We start from the raw sequence: 19,519 nt of genomic DNA on the forward strand, positions 1-19,519 counted from the left end.
ATAATATTAAGATATATAAGATATTTTTAGGGTATAAAAATAACAAATAATTATTATTTTTGTTTGTTTGCATGTGTGTGTTTATAGGTGCTTTTGGAAGCCCTGGAGCTGGTATTACAGCAGTTGTGAGCCATCCAACATGGGTTCTGGGAATAAAATTCAGGTTTTCTATAAGAATAGTACACACTCTTAACCACTGAACCATCTCTCAACCCCCCATATTTTATATTTTAAAGATTAGGCAAAAATAAAATGATATTTTTTCATTCTATAATTATATATTAATTGTGAAACGTGGGTTTTATTCAAAACATTTTCATAGTTACAGATATTAAAAATATTTTCATATTGAAAGATAATAAAAACTTGACTTAAAATGAATAAAAAGTGCTTGCTCCCTGGAAAATCATAACCCATTTTGGAACTGTTTCTGGGCTGGGCTTAGCCAAGCGTCCTATTTTTTCAGTCATGTAACTGCAATGCTATGGCCCAGAAGTCTGGTGACCTGCGGTCATCGTAGCTGTTTAATTTCATCCTTGACATCCTTCCTGAAGATTTTGTCACTTTCTTAACTGCCTTGTAGACCAGGCTATAACAGGTCTTTGGCTCTATCGGCTGTCAGGCTCTTCCCAACTGTCCATTTCCACAAAGTGATATTGTAAATCACAGGACCACACAGGCAAAAGCTGGTTTTAATTGTTAAATATTTCCCACTGTGTTTGGTTTCCTCCTCCTCCCTGGTGGACTCCCTGAGAACTCCTCTGTAAAGAGCTGCTCCTTCATGCCTTCCAATCCAAATAGGAGTCAACTCCCACAGTATACCCTTCAAAGAAACAGTCAGGTCACAAGCCGGTATTAGCCTATGACATCTCAGAACCTAAGAAGAAAACAGATGCCAGCTTGATCACAGAGAACACAGACAATATCAAAGGACCCTTGTTACTGTCTTGCAGTGGCCAGAACATTCTTCAGTTTCTGTTCCAAAATACCTTGGCAGCCATTTTACCCCAGGGAGCCAAGGAAGGGAAAAGTCTGTTCTTGCAACATTACCACCAGGCGAGGGGGAAAACACGCGGTCTTACACACACAAACAGGGCTCTGCCTCTGACCTCATACAGCCAGACATCCCCGACATCTTATGCATTCTGCCTAGCCACCCAGCACCACCTCCGAGACACTGGGAGTACCCCAAAGGGATCTTTGCAGAGCTGCAGTGTGGGCACCTGGCTCCTCCACCTGCTGTCTACTTTCCTTTAGTGAATAGGCAGATTCAGGCAGACTCATTTCTGGAAAGAATGCAGCCCTAGATGACTGTACTGAAACTTCATCAAAGGTGTCTAGATTACTAAAAAGATGCTCTGGCAGTTAGTTTTCTAGGAAGTCTAACGAATGCAATATAAGGCTTGATGAACCCATGATTAAGAAGCAAGATAGATGATGATGATAGATAGATAGATAGATAGATAGATAGATAGATAGATAGATAGACAGATAGAAAGATAGAAAGAATAAATAGATGCTGTGACAATGAAGAAGGGTATCTAAAAGGAATTTTAACATGGGCATTGGAAAGAAGCAAAGAGTAAATGAATCTGGAGCAAATTTGTACTCTATGAAAACAAAAGCACTTTGACCTTGCTTGAGGTCAGTGTCTGAGGATATAAATTGTATGGATCAGACCCAAGCCTTACAAAAGCTCCACAAATCCTTTCCTTGCCAAAAACGGGGACAATCTCACCCTCTTCCAGCTTTCCTGAAAGGAAATTAAATGATCTCCAATTTTGGTGCTATTCGTTTATCCCTTGAATTTTGACAAAATGAATGAAAGAAAATTACAAAAAGAAAATCTGACAGCTAACTAGAAAGATTTTCTGGTGACTGTCCAAGGCTTTGGTGTTTGTGTTGCTGCCTCCCCAAGAAGGCTTCTACACTGTGGTTTTCCCCAGGTCTCTCAGAGGATCCAAACAATGTCAGAAAAAATTTACACCAATCATTAATGCTTTTCATTTTACTAGATCATGGGGAAACCCCAAGATTATACACATCTCTTTCCCTGAAGGAAATAGGAGCTCCAAAACACTACATACAAAAAGCCTTGGCTAAGATTTTAAAGGCTCTCAGGACAGGGTTACAGAGAAGAAAAATGCACACCCACCTCACAGGAAGAAAATGTACAAAAAGGAATTTATTACAAGAAATAAAGCATGTGTAAAACACTGAATTGGTTACTTAAAATATAGGGCAGCACAATTGAGCCAACACTCTTGGCACAGGTATGGGAGAGTCATCCCCAAAACTGTGACCATAGGAGAGCTGGCCCCATTACCCCTCTGTCTTGCGGCAACAGGGGCAGGGGAGAAGTGACCCCCTCATGTACCCATCAACACTGGAGGCAGGGGGGAGAGCTGGTCTTGTGGTCACAAGAGTGGGAGACCCATCCCTGATTCCCACCATCAGCAACACTCGGGAGAGCAGGCCCTGCACCTCACCGGGGCAGCACAATAGAGCTAACCCTGTTAGGCTGTAGGTGAGCCAGCCATGAAATTGTAACCATGGGAGAGCTATCCCCATCTCCCATCTGGCAGACCAACCCTACAGCTTCCCAGGCCCAGACCCAGAGTTATGAGTTGGCCTGTCCAAACATCCACCCCCATCTATGATCTGCTGGAGCACATGAAGGGATCTGACCCACAGACACAAAGCTGCAGGATCTCCACAACACAGGAAGCCAGTGGGATATCCAGGAAGAGTCCTAGTGGGGACCCAGCATCCAGCATGTAGTGGAGATCAGGGACTTTGAACTAGACCAAAAACTCTTTGCAATGAACACACTTGCAAGCGGAGATGTATGGACAAGGGGTATATGCTGTGACTTGTTGGGTTGCACTGTAACTTCCATGATGAGAGTTCTAATTTCTTACCCTTTTTTATTTTTCTCATTTTATTTTATTTGGTTTTTTTCTCTTTAATATTATTTTATGAGAGGGGGTGCAGGGATGAAGAGCAGATGCAAAGAAGTGGGAAATGAATGGTAAAAAAAATTACATATAATCTATTGTAGTAGCAGCTGTGGGCCGCTTCCCGCCTCCCAGCTCCCGGCCGCCAGCTAACTAACCTATCAGGCCAAGCAGTTTATTAATTAACCAGTGAAAGCAACATTGATATATGACACTCCCACATCAATCTATAAGGGCTGGAGAGATGACTCAGCAGTAAAAAGCACTGGTTGCTCTTCCAGAGGGCCTGGGTTTGATGCCCACCTCCTACATGACTGTTCACAGTTGTCTGTAACTTGAGTTCCAAAAGGTCCAGTGTCCTTTCCTGCTACCAGGCACAGATGTGATAGGCAAAACACTCATACTACACGCAAAAAATACAATAATAAAATAATTTTAAATACATATATAGCCTACAAGAACTTAATAGAAATGGAAAGCCCTGAACTTTCTTCTGATCTGGCCGAGTTTTAATAAGATCTGCCGTTTACTGGATTTTGAGACACACCCCCAGATTCTTTAAGTCCCTTTATCTCTCCTGCCCCAAATGACTGTAACACAGCTTTAACTGCCATATCAGGTAAAGACAGGCCTAACTGCTTCAAAAAGTATCTGGGGGGTGGAGGACAGTGGGTAAAGAGCTTTTTGATTGCTTTTTTTTTTTTAAACTGAGGTGTTTCAGAGAGCATTATGAAACTACTCACACTTGTACGGGAAAAGGAGAAATGGGTATTTCAATTACTGATAGGTTTGATATAAGTGAAATGACTAACAGCTACCAAACCTGGCTGGAAGAAAAATGCAAAACCTGAAAGTAAGAAAATATCCCAAGTTAGCAATGACATCAAGAGAAGCATCAAGACAGTCAAGTGCTGTGTCTAATAACAACCTGTCTAAGATACCACAATTAAGAAAAACGGGTAGAAATAAGAATATAAAGAAGGACCAGACCCATTCAAGTTCTAGAAAAACATTATTTAGAGGGTCCATTGGTTTCCCCAAAGCATCTTCTGCAAGACCCAACAGGCCAGAGAAACAAGGCTCATTCTTCTTAGAAATAAAATATCAGATAGCTACTTAGCAGTGGGACATGTGATAGGCTAAAGCACTCTCTAGCTATGCCCAGAACTTCACAACACAACTATCTATGAAATCCCTGCCTCATAAACACCTCAGAAAAAAAAAGCGCTAAGAATGACCAAAATGTGATTTTGACTGTTTTTCTTCTATTTTTTGTAGTCAAATACAGTTTCAACGAAGGCCTCTCTGACTAAGAGAAGTGAGAGATTAAAATTTCGTTTTCATTTTACCTAATTACTTATATTAAACTGAGGTTCAGTTATTGTAAAACCTTTAGGTATGTTGAAAGCAATCAGAATACATGAATTCCATATTCCAGGTGTGTAGCAATCCGATGTTCTGACACAAACTATAAGTGGACAACAATAGCCCAGATATTAAATATGCATGTGAGAAGAATACAAAACATTTCAGTATTTTTATATTTACTATGTGTTAAATAGATAAATTAAAGATATTGATATAAATGAAATATATTAAAAGTATGCTGAAATTAAATCAGTCTAACTAAAAGGAGTATTGCCTAATTTCGTTTATATGGGAAATCTAATAATTTTCTTTTGATTTCTCTCTACAAAAGGAGAAATATTTTTATAGATAGAAAAATGGTTGCAGGCAAGGTGAGAGACAGAAATGGAGCAATAGGGGTCAAAAAGAAACAAATCAGTCTATCTAAAAGCAACAGCGCTAAAGTCTGACATACAGTGTGAAGACCGCTGCCACGTGAAGACCACTGCCACTGGCAATACATCGTAGTCAGGATTTCTGTTAAATGAGCTAATTATTGTTCTCACCACAGGAAGAAAAAAGGGGCAGCTATGTGAAATGTTAATTTGTTTCACTCTGTTAACTTTTTACTACATCCTTGAATCTTGTACTCTCATGGTATATATCTTAAATATGCATAACAGCTTTATATGGACACGAGTGTTTCTGTGTGTAAGGAAGCCAAGGGGCAGCCTTAGGGGTTATCTTCAGGAATGTCATCAGCCTTCTTGACAGGGTCTCTCATTGGCTAGACTGCCTGGCCAGTGAACCCCAGGACCCCCTGTCTCTGCCTACCCAGCGCTGGGGCTACATACAAGTGTGTACCACCATACACGACTATTGCTGTAACTTAAAAAGCAGCTCAAGAGAGAAAGACGCCGTGAGACAGAACTCACATGGAGGGGTTTTTATTAAGGGAAAAGGGAACATAAAAAGGGGGAGGGGAAGACTGGCCTCTGGGAACAGGAGCAGTAGAATTGAAGAGAGAGGCAGAGAAAGATGCAGGAGACAGAGGGACAGGCAGAGAGAGATGGGAAGTGGGCAGGGCCATTTTAAAAGGGAACATAGTGAATGTGCACCGGAGGTGCTCTTAGTGGCTGCAGCTGAGAACATATCCTGTCAAAACCCCAAGGGGAAGCCAGTACAGATGCCTGAATACTAACAGCTATGTTATGTGGGTACCAGGACCAAACTCAGACCCCACCACTTGCAAGGCAAGTATGTACCAACTAAGCCACCCCTTTATGCTCACAATAATATTTTTCATTGTTCTTTGTTTTTTTTTTTTTTCAAGACAGGGTCTCTTTGTGTAGCCCTGGCTGTCCTGGTTGTCGACTAGGCTGCCCTCGAACTGACAGAGATCCACCTGCCTCTGCCTCTTGAGTGCTGGGATTAAAGATATGCTCCACTCAATCACAATAACATTTTTTTTAACAATCTTAATTTATATACTAATCCCATTTCCCTCTCCCTCTGGTCCTTCTGCTACCCTCACTTTCTCCCCATCCAACCCCCATTCACTCCTCAGAGAAGGTGAGGCCTCCCATGGGGAGTCAACAAAGTCTGTCACATCACTTGAGGCAGGACCAAGGCCCTCCCCACTATACCTAGGCTGAGCAAGGTGTCCCTCCACAGGGAATGGGCTCCAAAGAGCCAGCTCATGCGCTAGGGCCCCACAAACTACCCAAGCCACACAACTGTTACCCACATTCAGTGGGCCTAATTCAGTCTTATGCAGGTTCCCCAACCGTCAGTCCAGAGTCAGTGAGCACCCACTTGTTCAGGTCAGTTGTTTCTGTGGGTTTCCCCATCATGGTCTTGGTCCTTTTGTTCATAACATCGCTCCTCCTTCTCTATGACTGCACTCCAGGAGGTCAGCCCACTGCTCCGCTGTAGATCTCTGCCTCTGCTTCCATCAGTTGTTGAATGAAGGTTCTATGATGACAATTAGGGTAGTTATCAATCTGACTACAGGGAAAGGGCAGTTAAGGAACCCTCTCCACTATTGCCTAGATTCTTAGCTGAGGTCATTCTTGTGGATATCTGGAGATTCTCATACTACAAGAACATTTTCTCAACTATGTTCATAGTTGCATTATTCATAATACCCAGAACCTGGAAACAACATAGATGCCCCACAACAGAAGAATGGATAAAGAAAATGTGGTACATTTAGACAATGGAGTACTATTCAGTGGTTAAAAAAAAACAATGACATCTTGAAATTTGCAGTCAAATGGATGGAACTAGAAAAAAATTATCCTGAGGGATACAGAAAGACAAACAAACACAGTGTGTACTTACTTATAAGTGGATATTAGACATAAAGCAAAAGATAACCTGAATATAGTCCACAGAGAAGACGGGAAACAAGGAGAAGCCTGAGAGGAATATACATGGATCCCCCTGGAAAGAGGAAATAGAAAATATCTCCTTAGTAAATTGGCAGTGTGGGTTGGGGGCGGGGGAAGGGGAAGGGAGGAGAACATGAGGGATCAGGAAGATTAGTTGGGTGAAGGACAGAGAGGGAGAGCAAGGAAAGAGGGGGCCATTATGGGGTTATCAGGAAACCAGGCAACTAGGAAAATTCACAACATTTTTAATTAAATAAGCTTATCTATTCTCCATAACTTTGCAGCATATCTATACTTTTACTTATACAGGTGGCTTATATTTCCTGTAGACAGCCTTGCTCTGTGCTATTCTGAAAGAATCTATTATTTTATTTGTTTATTTATGTTCAACAAAGGAACAGAACATTGTTCAATTTGGGAGTATTAGTATTTGGCTTTTCTATCAAGCAAACCTAGCTTAAGAAAGACACAAACTCTCCAAAAATAGCAAGACTGTCACTTCTCCCTACCTTGCCCATTCCCCAGGCACTGTACAAGATGGAACGGAGCCTTGTTCATGCAGACACATAAATACCCTGTTCTCCATCACTTCCCAGCTCTACAGTGAAAGCATTCAGGAATGTATTCTACAAAGAGGAAGTCCCATCTCCTTCTGCTCCTCTGTTTCAGCTGAATAGAGCATCCTCAGCTGGCCCTTCTCCTTTGCTGCTGCTGCTGTCTGTGGAAAGGACTGGTCATGGAAGAACACCCTCAGCCTGTTCCTCCATGCCTGTCCTCCAGAAGCAACATGCACTGGCAAGCCTGTTCCAGTAACAACATTATGGCTGGTTCTCACCCTCTCCCTACCAAATGAAGACCCGAAGCTCACAGCCTGGGTTTCCGGTTTTAAGAAACAAGCTTGGAGCATGCCAGTCCTTGACCAGCTCCTGTTCATCCTTCCAAATGCTGCTAAGAATTCCTCCTTACAGGAAACCTTCCTCAAGACCAACAGTTGACACTCAGAATCATCTTCTCTACCATTGTCCTGTCCAGGAAATGTCATCACAAGTGTTCTTACAGCTCCCACCTCACCACAATGGCGTCTGTAATAAAAGTACACCTACATCTTTAGCAGGGGGTGCACACCAGTCATCCCAGCTCTGAGAAGCTGAGACAGAGAGATCTCAGGTTGGAGGCTAGCCTGGGCTACACGGGGAGACCTTGAAAGCAGAGGGGTGGAAGAGAGGAGGAGGAAAAGGAGAGAGGGAAAAGAGGGTGAGTGGAGAGGGAAAAGAAAAGGAGAGGAAGACGGAGAGAAAGGACATGGAGAACTGGGAACAGAAGGAAACAAAGTGAAACTGGAAGCCTGCGGATAGTGTGCTACCATTGTGGGGGACCACGTGGCTCCAAAAGGCTCCCCTGCACCCACCCCTCCTCGGGGCTTAGGCTAGGAATAGTTCTGAGATTCCTTTTAAGCCAGCTTCTTTACATAATACAAGTCCAGCTTGTCTTTTTTCTTCTAAATTTGTTTTATTTGAGACTGCATTTACCAGTATGATATATACAGGTAAATATATTGACCATGCATGCAAAGTGAAGCAAAACATCTCTCTTCAATTTGAAGTATGGTCTTCAGATTCTAAGAATCCAATATTAAAATTCCCCTGCTGCACTCAGTGACTGTACACCTAACCTACGATGCATTTTCACTTGCATGGTCTCATTTCAGCCACATGAACATAGGTTTTCAAAACAATTTAAAGTAGACATAGATTTTTGTTTAATACACTCCTTGATGTTTATGGATTCATGAGGTAAATAGAAAGTTTCTGGTAGCTAAATGGGATAACAAGTTTTTTTTTTTCACATAAAAAAAAAAACTAATGATGTTACAAACAGGCCATTCTGGAGGCTTTCCAAGAACTGCCACTCACTTCCAGTTAACAGAAATTACACCAGTGTATTCTTAGAAATCCCTATGTTCTTTTCTTGCTGCAAAGGGCTGGGGGGGGGGAGTATTGCTCTTTGAGGTGGTGAATATCAAATACAAGTGATTTGGTGTGAAAACGGAGGGGATTTTTACTACTATACATAGTTTCTCAGAAAAGGCACACAAATTCTCTTAGAAATATTTTGAAGAGGTATGTAACGGATTTACAATGCCCAGATAATTTTCGTATAAATTATTTATTTCTTGAGATTAGAACAAGATTATATAATTTCCTCCTTCCTTTTCCTTCCCAAGCTGTCCCATTTGTCCTCCTTACCCCTTTTCAAATTCATGGTCTCCTTTTTCGTTAATTGCTATTACACACACAGACGTATACATATGTAAAACTAAATACACAAGTGTAATCTGCTCAGTTTGTATGACATTAATTATAGTGTTACTTGCCTATAGGTTTCCAGGGCTAATCTCCACCCTGAAGACTAACTTTCATGGACCAGAAGTCACTATGCAAGCTTCTAAAGAAGGGAAGCAACCAACTCTCTTAGCCAGCTATGATGCCTACGAACCACATCAATGGCCAGCATGCAGCAATAACCCTAAGGGTGAAGTGGCACACATATGTTGGCAGCAACCAACAGTTCTCTAGCAAGATTTCAGACATGCCCAACAAGAGGAAAACCATGCCTGATACTAGAAACCTAGTCAACCACCTGAGGCTAGTGAAGTCGTGGATCTTGGAGAAGAAGCTATAATCACTGCTTTATTAAACCAGCGTAATTCCTAACTACAATCTAATACATGTCCTTATACTCACAGGTAAGTGTGCTCCTCACCCCTCATGAAGAAAAGTTCTCTTTGCAATAGACCATTGGTGTGGGAGAATGATCTGTAGTCTGTCAATCATGTATTTTAATAAAACGCTGATTGGCCAGGCAGGAAGTATAGGCGAGAAAACCAGACAGGAAGTAGAGGTGGAAAAAAGAGAACAGGAGTATTCTAGGAAGCAGGAAGCTCCCGCTCCCATTCCAGCCCCGATCACCAAGAAGCAAGATGTAACATGCCTGGCTGAATGGTACTGAGCCATGTGGCTAACATAGATAAGAATAATGGGTTCGTATAAGCTACAAGAGCTAATAAGTAGCCTGAACTAATGGGCCAATCAGTTTTATAACTTATGGAGATCTCTGTGTGATTTTCTTTGGGGCTTGCTGGCTGTGGGGTACCAGGTGGGACAGAAACCTTAAGCAAGCAGGCCCTCATGTTACAGACCATTACAAAAAAACTACAATCAATCAAAATGCAGGGTTGTAGAGTCCCAGTGGAGAAAGATACAGTACAACTCCTGCACCTAAGGCTCAAGGAACATTTTGGAAAGATTATTAAGAGCCAGAAAGACAGGGAGTTGCTGTGAGATTGTGTCTCCTGTGAATGTCAAGAATTATACCCACAAAGTCTCATATAATTTTTTGAATTGTAAAAACACGGTTCTAAAAATTAACAATGCTTTATAGTGAAAGGATCATTTCCTTGGTTTAAAAAAAAACAAAAACAAAAACAAAAAAACTTAGGCCGACTCTCTGTTTTTAATAGTAAAGGTTTTTTTTCTTATTTCTTTATCTGACTATCAGACAGATACTGTGTCCTTGTCTCCTGTACAGAGTTTAAAGACAGGCTTAGTTTCACAGAAACTATTAAGAAGAAAAAAATAAGACATTAAGAGAGATATACAAAGTAATTTATATTGTGGAAAAAAAAATGACCTGTGACACTACCTTTCAGCGCCAATTGTACCCTGTGGGCATTGGCTTCTACACCTAAGTTCTTAACTCTTGAAGATTTTCACGCTTGATACATCCTATCACTCTCAATGAACTAAGATAATGGTGTTATCCCTAACTTTGCCATAAGTAAATAACAAGTCTAGAGAGTTAAATGATGTCTCCAAGCACACAAATGTGTGACAAACCCTGTCACATTACCTTCTGTACAAGCAAGATTGTAAATCCATGGTACCTCTTTCTGCTGGCTATCAACTTTGCAAGTTAGAATGTCCTACGGTCTTGCTGCTTTGGTTCTTTGGTACCTAACATATCATTTGACCATAGTACAAAGGGAAACTTACTGAGAATCTGTTGTCTAATAGTATTGACTTAGGTTGTGCTAGAAGCAATCCCTGTATGGGGCAGTCCTTGGATGGAGATACCACTGTTCTCGTGTTACTAATAGAAAAATATTAAGGTGTGGAGAAGTTGTCTGTGAAAAAATCACCTAGGTAACAATGATTAGAAAGGAAGTGGAGCCTTGGCTCTCTAACTGCTGAGTTCACATCTAAACTAAACCTTCCTAGGACTTTTCAAAGATTGCAACAGAAATCTCAACTTTCAAGCAACAAAACAACTTGTAGGTCAACAGAATTAGTAGTAGACCAGAGCTGTTCTCCACAAAACCAGAGAATTGCCTTGTTCATGAAAATTAATTAAAGAATTAAATGCTTACAATTTCTTTTATAAAACAAAATCAGTAACTATGAGGGATAAAATGCCTCTTAGGACAGTTACATGTTCAATAGCCCATTCTGAACTCCCCTGCTATGTCTATCTTAGTTTATAAGGTGACTAAGCTGTTAGGTGTGGTAGGGAACACTTAAAACTCCAGAACATAAAACAGGGGACATAAAAGCAGGAGGTTTGTAAGCCAAGGGCCAGCCTGACTTCTATAAAGTGTTTCAGCCAAGCCTGCACTCCTTAACAAGATGCTGTCTCCCAGTGAGAATCCATGAGGTGTTCTCAGGAAGTCTAACACCTCTCTGTTCTCCAGGGGCGAGTTTTGTTACTCTACGACTCCCATACATTGCCTCAGCTCTGTCAGATATGAGTTCCATTCACAGGCTGTGTGTCACAGGGCTCTTGCCTTTGCCTGGGAACTCTATATCCTTCCTTGCTGCTCTAGAAAATGCTGACCTATTGACCCAAGTATTGCTCCCCCTTGAAAATTTCCTTGATTACAGTTTTCCTCTCTAACCAAATGATTTAGACCTTCCCACCTGACTTGACTGGATGCCTTGTCATAATGCAGCATTAATTGGCTTCCATGCCTTCTCCTAGAGGCTGGCGGCATTTGCAGAGCAAGAACCTTGGCATCTTTTTGTCTCCATGGCCGAACACAGCATCTGGAATGGAAACCATTCCATAAATTCCAATGACTCGAACAATCAGCCAACCCATGAATTCCAATTCCTCCTCACAACATTATTCTCCTAATCTTTAGCCTAAAGTGCACAACTTAAAATAATGTATCTCCTTCTTATATCCAACTCTAAGTGCCTGACAAGAATATATTTACTTTTGTATATTTCTATAAAGAAGAATGACCAAGCTTTCTAAACCATTGTCAGGACAATTCCATCCTAGCTCTGGCTATATGTGAGTATATAACCTACAATAACCACAAATACAAAGAAAGTAAAAAAGGGACCATGTTGGGGGAGGTACAGGAACTCTGGAAAAGGGTAGGGTAAGGAACAGGGGTAGGTAACCCTAAGGATGTTTTTTACAGCCACATGGAGTTATATTACTTTATGTGTAATGGAAATAACCTACAATATATATGAGTATGTGCATACATGTACATATAAAATTTAATTGAAGTTATACCGGTTGGGATGACACACCCCACAAAAACCATCATAGACTTCCTAACAAAAGTCCCAGCACCAGGAATGGGAATCCTCCTTTACAGTTGTTGGTCAGGGCATGTAAGGAACTCCCAAAGTCATATAGGCTACTGCCACTTCCCTAGGTTGCATTCCAGACAATGGAAGTAAAACCCTACTGCTGAAGGCACCTCATGCTTCAGGCACAGGGCTTGAAGAAACAGAGCTAGACACAACCTGGAAGCTTCCCCACTGACTACTAGCTTTCACTATACTTTCTGGTTTTAAAAAAAAGCAATCAATACTCCTATCCAGCTGTAACAGTTACAAACCAAAACAATGGCCACGATGACAAGCTATCCCAAAAAGTGCAATAGTAGCACTTAAACACTGGGGATGACAAATGGCCACCTCCACAGAAGGGACCTCATGGTTGGCACGGTAACCAACACAACTGTGGATGGCTGGTGAGGCCCTGGAACCCACAGAAAAGCCTATTACTGCCACCTTCCTAAGCCAGCACCATTTCTGTGTTTGAGATACTCATTCTTATACCTGCAGATAAGAGTGCATTTCTCACCCATCACCAAAGACGCTTCTTTTAGCAGTAGACATAGAGTAACAGTTGGTCAAAAACACAGAGAACAACTGACTGAGTGGTTCCTGTTCCCAGCTGGTACACCTACAACATTGCGGCAGAGGGGGTGGAAGGACTGGAAGGACCAGAATATCAGGCCATCTGCTGTGGGATACATAAGACTGAAAAGCTGCACCCATGAAATCTCAACAGTACTCCTGCCCAAAGAGGACTTGAAAATGACAAGTGATATTCTCTCTGATGAGAAAACCAGGGTGGATTTTATACAGTGAATGGGGTTTTGTTGAGCACGTAAGTTGTCCCACTAAAAGGTATCCCCCACCCAGAAGCGGCAACACTGAAATGCCAACAGTGATATGGGAAATCTCACAAGATGCCATTCCTAGATCAAGAGCTACAGGCAATTAATTGAGATTGCTTAAAGAGGGAGAATTAGTCTCCCCAAGGGACAAGGCCCCTGGGTAGATTATCCAATCCCAAAGTGGACAGCCCTAACTAAACACGCATGTGTGTGAGCAACATTAAATGTATTCAGCTAGTTATATTTATAAATATACACGTATGTGTGAGAAATTAATAAATAACATGAGGCCATGAAGTTAAGAAGGAGTGAGAAGGGAAAGGAAAATGAGGCCAATGTAGTATTCATATATGGAATTCTCAAAAAAATAAAGACTGTTTATTTGGTTTTCATAAAGTAAATGAGAATCCACCAGCGCTGAACCTGAGGCACCAGAACACTAGAGCAGTGTTTCCGATTATCCACATATTACATATGACAATATGTATCTCAGACAATCATCGTCCTAGGAGGTCTCTGATGAGAAAACCAGGGTGGATTTTATACAGTTAATGGGGTTTTGTTGAGCGTGTAATTTATCCCACTAAAAGGTATTCCCTACCCAGAAGGGGCACTTTGGCTGAAAAGAAAATGCTGTGTGCTTCCAGAAATAGATATGTAATCATAATATTCCTTCTGATTCCTCCACTCCCCAGAGATTTCTCAGAGGCTATTCTGCTAAGGGAAATCGGGGGAGAAACGGTGCTGCAGGACAGGGGCCAAGGTGGGGGTTACCACTTCACACACCCCACGTGTCTCTTACCTCAGTGTAGAGTCTAAATGGCCCAAAATGGAAAAGAAAGGTAATGAGTAACGATGAGAAAGAACACTTCACTGCCCTTGCTTTGGTTTCAGTGGTGGGCATCTGATGACATCAACTTACCCACAGGATCTCCTAAAACACGGGCTCCTGGAATGAAGTCACTGTATCGTAACCAACTGTGCTTCTGACCTGCCTGTGGCCACTCCATACTAGAGTCCACCTTACAGGCCATTTAGTGACTTGTCCACCATGTCACTGCCAATCTTGACTAGGACCATCATTCTCAGTAGAAGATACTTTCTACTGTGGTTCGGAGGTGGTTTGAATGTGTGCCCAAAGGCGCATGTATTAAAACTTAATCCCTATTGTGGCATACTTAGAGGGTAGAAACTTTGGAACATGACAGGACTAAATAAGGTCTTTAGGGTAAAAGCCTTCATGATTGAAACCTGATAGCTTTAGAGAAGGGAGAGAGGCCAGAGGAAATAATCACACACACACACATGCTCACACACTCTCTCACACTTAAATACACACACAGACTCACACACACTCTCACACAAACAATCACACACTCACACACTATCCCTCCCCCTCTCCCTCTCTCTCTCTCTCTCTCTCTCTCTCTCTCTCTCTCTCTCTCTAACACACACACAAACACACACACACCCTTACTCAAACAATGCCTTGGCCCACCAGAGAACTCTTGCAGCAGGAAGGCCATTTCAGAGGAAGCCTCCTGATCTTGGACTTTCAGAGCTAGGAGTCAAAGTAACTCTCTTTGCATCATTATGCTGCCCACCCCCAGGTATTTTGTTATATTAAAGTAATAAAAATTCCAAGTCTGATGGTATTTTATTTGATTGATTATTTATGATTTGAGGAAACAAATTCAGAAATAATGTGTCCTCATTTACTATAAGATCCCATCCAGGACTGTAACTCCGTTATTGCCATTGCAAAACCACAAAGAAACTAGTGGTTATGCCTCTAGAGGAAAGCTCAGCACGGGTCTCTAAAGAATAATGCGCTTACTTTGCAGCTATGGAACAAGTACACTCTTAGAATGCTTTAGTGACTGTGTGCTCTCAAACCAAAGCTTTGTACATGTATTACTTAGAGTTCTCCAAGAGAATACACATATGCGTGTGAAATAGGATTGAATAGCTTGGCTTCAATAGTCCCGTGGCTGAATATTCCCACAATGGCCACTAGCATACCAAGGACCCATAGTAATTCACTCCAAGATGGAAGCCTTAGGAAGGAGGGGTCACGGATGAAGCCACTGTCTGATCAAAACCGGAGACCTGGAAATCCTGGGACATCATCATCGTAGATCTTCATTGAAAAGCTGAGGAAACTAGTATCGGCTGTCCGTGGGGGATTGAGGCAGTACCAAAGGAGTGCTCCGGAAAAATCAGCCTCCACATGCTTGCTGGCTTCCCCTTCCTCTTCCTTTTGTTCTTTTCTGGCTTCCCTTCTACCTTAGCTACTATCCCTCAGGCCAGCTGTCTCTGGAAATGCCTTTCCTGGCACACCCGGAAGTGTGCTTTTATAACCTCCTAGGCAGGCCTTCCTCAGTCCACTCAAATTGGCAGTCAAGACTCACCATCACAGTCCACGTTGTCTCATCTGCCAAGCAAAGTCTCCCACCACCTTGTTGGTACCCCAGCTGGAGACCTAGTCAAATGTTGTTTCTCTTTCCGATCACAGCTCCCCTACAGATACAGCTCATGATAGTAGTTACATCGCCTCCCATCATGGCGCCTTTCTTATTTCTGCAGGAGTTCTTTGTTCAGTGTTTCCTTTCTCAGGTCCGTTACCAATTCTAAAGAAATATGTATGTTTTGGAAATACTGAGATAACTGGGACTCTTTCTATCCCTTCCAAGAGGAATGCAGTCAATAGGTCCTGATAGACCTACTGCGTTGGCTGTGAGCCGCATCCATCAGGAGAGATCATCTCCGTTACCTTCACATCTCAAGCTCTCTCCAAAAGTCACGGATGCTTCATTGCTTGTCAGTGCTCATCACTTTTGTCTTCCTTTTAGATCAGCAACACACTTTGGAGCTTGAATAGGAGGGGGAAACTGAGATGGCTGTTTCTATGACTCACTTTTGCTTGCACTTTCTGAAGCTTCACTGTTTGATATGACACCCTCCTTCTAACCACATCACCTTGGCCACAGCACTGAGTCCCGAGATGAAAATGATTAAGCCCAAGCCCCTGGATAAGAAATGAAATAGTCTAGATTTGTTTTGTTTTACTAAAAATAAAAAATGCTAGTCTCTGACTGCAAGAGTAACTGCAAGCAACACCCACAGTTGAGCTAAGAATGATTGTTGAAACATGTTTACTTTGGGCACTTTTAAGAATTTTTTTTTTGAGATTAAATCTTATTACATCATGAACCCCTTCCCTTTTCTCTCTCAAACCCTTCCAGGTACCTCCCTGTGCTGTCTTTCCAAATCATGGTCTTTTTATTTTGTTTTTTTATTCAGCGCTCTTATCACTCAAAACGTTGCAGTTCATAACTCCTTGATACAAAGCTAGCTTTGTAGGAGCCAGAACCACAAGAAGAGCCTCAAACAAAGTTGCTGAGAGGTCAAAGAACTTCTGTGTCCGTGGCATCCTCCTGGGGCAGAATTTCTACCTGGAGCCACAAAGTGTTCCTTATGTCCAGAATAAAGACACGGGGAGTAAAAACACTGAGGAGAAGGTATATGCACCATGGAATGTTATAAATCTAGTGAAATAAGCGAGCATACCACATAGGTTTTAATCTCTCCATTAAATAAAAATGTTCTCGTCGTAACAGCTGATGAGGTGTGCTGTACTAAACAATTCATATGGCGTATGCCCAATGACTCCAACGAATATGTTCTCTACAGAACAGACTCTGTGTCCCAACCCTTGAAAGGAAAACACGGGCAACGGGCGACAACAGAAAAATTGATGGAGCTAGTGAAATTGCTCGAGAAGGGAGAAGGGGGGGTCACCATTCACCCCACCACTGAAGCTTCTATTCCCTTCCCAAGAACATTTAACATCTAAGGATTAAACATGGTCGGGGGCACTAGTAAAGGGACATTCCTTGGATAGGATCAGATTTGCTTCGCTTCAAGAAAATCTGAAAACACTTTCCATGTTGTAGAATTCCGTTCCCAGAGTCCAGTGGATAATTCCCTCTTGATGCACCAGGGAATCCCAGAAATCGTGGCCACGCTAGCAAACTGCTTGGGGCTGCTGTTCAGCTCACTCTATAAAGCAAACAACAACTACAGGGGTCCTTGGGGCTGGAAAGGGGAACCTGGTGGGTGGCCTGGATGCCAGTGTGGACTTTGTAGCAGACAGGAAAGACATGAAGTTTTGACCATGAGAAGCTTCAGAATGAGGTGTTCAACTCCAGGGAAAAATGCCAGTCCACATCAAACTTCAAAATTCACATAGAGCATCTACCCATGTGCCAGCCTTGGCTTTGTTAAAGGGAAGCCCTAATTGCTTTGGGGAACGTGTTGTGATACCCTGAAAAACTCAAAGAGAAGTGCTTCAAAGGCATGAGTAACAATAGAACCTGCATCTGTAGCCACTTAAGCTTGTTAAAAGAACTTTTGCACAAATGACTGTATTGAGTCTCTATAGCTCCAAGGGTAGAAGCATAGTAGATATCCTATTTATCCTATTATTACTGCTGTGCCCACCTTCCAGGCTTATTATGAGATGATAAATGAAAATACCTTTCCACTCCAGGAACAGCTGAGCTGGCCCCCCTGCTCTGCATGGAGGTCTGCATCACAAGGAGCCCATACAGGCTTGTTTGGAAGGCTGCCGCCTCCTCTTCTCAGGCGTTTGTATCACCAAATGACTCATTCCATCTAAGCAATATTTGTGGTCACCTAACCCAATTAAATCTCGCATTTCTGGAATGTTCATTCACCAGAAGAAAGCCAAGTTACTTCCCCTGTCCTCAACTCTATCCTTCCACTTTGATTGCTCTCTTGAAATAGCCGCACCTCGGTCTAGCAGCTTGAGCCTTTGGTATTTATGTGCCCTCACACAGTCAGGGAGAGAGCACAGAGTTTTTCCTTACCGAAAGTAGCTTCACCCTTCCCAACTGATAGATCTACAACTCCTACGCCTAAGGCTCAGGTGATAATTTCAAAAGACAGAGTAGAAATATTCTAAGAACCAGAAGAATAGGAAGTTTGCTGTAAGATTTTGTCTTCTGGAAAGTCAAAAGCTACAAGCCATGAAGTCTCAACATGGTTGTCTAACAACAATTTTAAAAACAGAGGCCATCAATTTCAAAGAAAGCAAGGCAGGATATGTGGGAAGGTTGGGCAGGAGAAAGGGGAAGAGAGGAATGATGTAATTATATTCATAATCTCAAAAAATATTATTGACAAAAATGATAAAGAATGACTCTCCACCCAAAATCACAAGTACAAATTATCCATCCCCTAGCCCTTCTCTTCGGTGCTCTTGACTGTGAATGACCACATCCACTCTCCAAACTCATGGAGTCCTGTTTCATTTCCAGAGTCTATCAACAAGACTACAAGTCACTGGACATCTGAGCTAGTCACTCCTCAGCACTCCCAAGTCCACTCATGTTTCTCAATATGGCATTTAAGCAGCAAACTCTCACCGCAAGATCAATGCTATTTTGGAATCTAGATGGATGAACCCAGAGTCAACATTAACCATTCAGATAATTGTCAGAACAAACATTCACTGTCTGACTGCGGGACCTCAAGAACTCCCCTCGATCTTTTTGCTTAGCTAACTCTAGTCTCTATTCCCCTGAGTAAGTGTTGGTTTCCGTAGGCTAAAAATGCATTGCTGTCTCTACCCAGGAACCTTACTAAGGTTTGTCACCTTGTTTTACATAGACAACATAATTTCTTCTTCATTTCAAAAGCCGATGTTTCAAGAAGAGGAAAGTCAGAGGCTCATGATAACACACAAATGTTTTTTCCAGCCGGGCGGTGGTGGCGCACGCCTTTAATCCCAGCACTTGAGAGGCAGAGGCAGGCGGATCTCTGGGAGTTCGAGGACAGCCTGGTCTACAAGAGCTAGTTCCGGGACCGGCACCAAAGCTACAGAGAAACCCTGTCTCGAAAAAAAAATGTTTTTTTCCAAATTTCCCCATTCCCCTGAAACCAGTAAATAAAGATGTTCTCAAGGCTCATCCAATGCTCTCTTATTTGCAGAGGTTTGCCTCACTTATATTACTCTGTTTATACAAGGACTTTGAAAGGTCTGAAAACCTCTAAGCATCATAAAAATTTCAAGTCAACATTTCCACATTGTCTAAAAAGTACCTCAAAATCACATATCAGGCTGGGGAAATGAGAGTGCTTGGGACACAACCATGAGGACCTGAGTTCAAATCCCCAGAAGCCATGAGAACTCTGGCGTGGTGAAAGGTATCTGTAATCTCAATGTTCCTACAGGTGAGTCAGAAGGTAAAGACAGAAAAATCTCTGAAAGATCACCAGCCAGAAAGCCTGGTCTATACAGCAATGAACAACAGAGG

At 42.2% G+C, this 19,519-nt stretch overlaps 1 long non-coding RNA gene across 1 annotated transcript in view; it reads right to left on the reverse strand.

Annotated features, from left to right (window-relative positions):
- LOC126510721 (uncharacterized) overlaps positions 1-11,710 on the reverse strand; it is a 17,439-nt gene extending 5,729 nt beyond the window's left edge. The window contains exons 1-2 of the long non-coding RNA XR_007594471.1: positions 11,671-11,710; positions 6,120-6,278 (exon numbers count right to left, since the gene is read on the reverse strand). This is a non-coding gene — a long non-coding RNA (uncharacterized lncRNA). The remainder of the gene's footprint in view (positions 1-6,119; positions 6,279-11,670) is intronic.
- Between the last annotated feature and the right edge of the window lie 7,809 nt (positions 11,711-19,519).

Source organism: Alexandromys fortis, unplaced genomic scaffold, assembly GCF_014885135.2.
Source record: "Alexandromys fortis isolate MF-2015 unplaced genomic scaffold, M_Fortis_MF-2015_v1.1 scaffold_64, whole genome shotgun sequence".
Taxonomy (NCBI): Eukaryota; Metazoa; Chordata; class Mammalia; order Rodentia; family Cricetidae; genus Alexandromys; species Alexandromys fortis.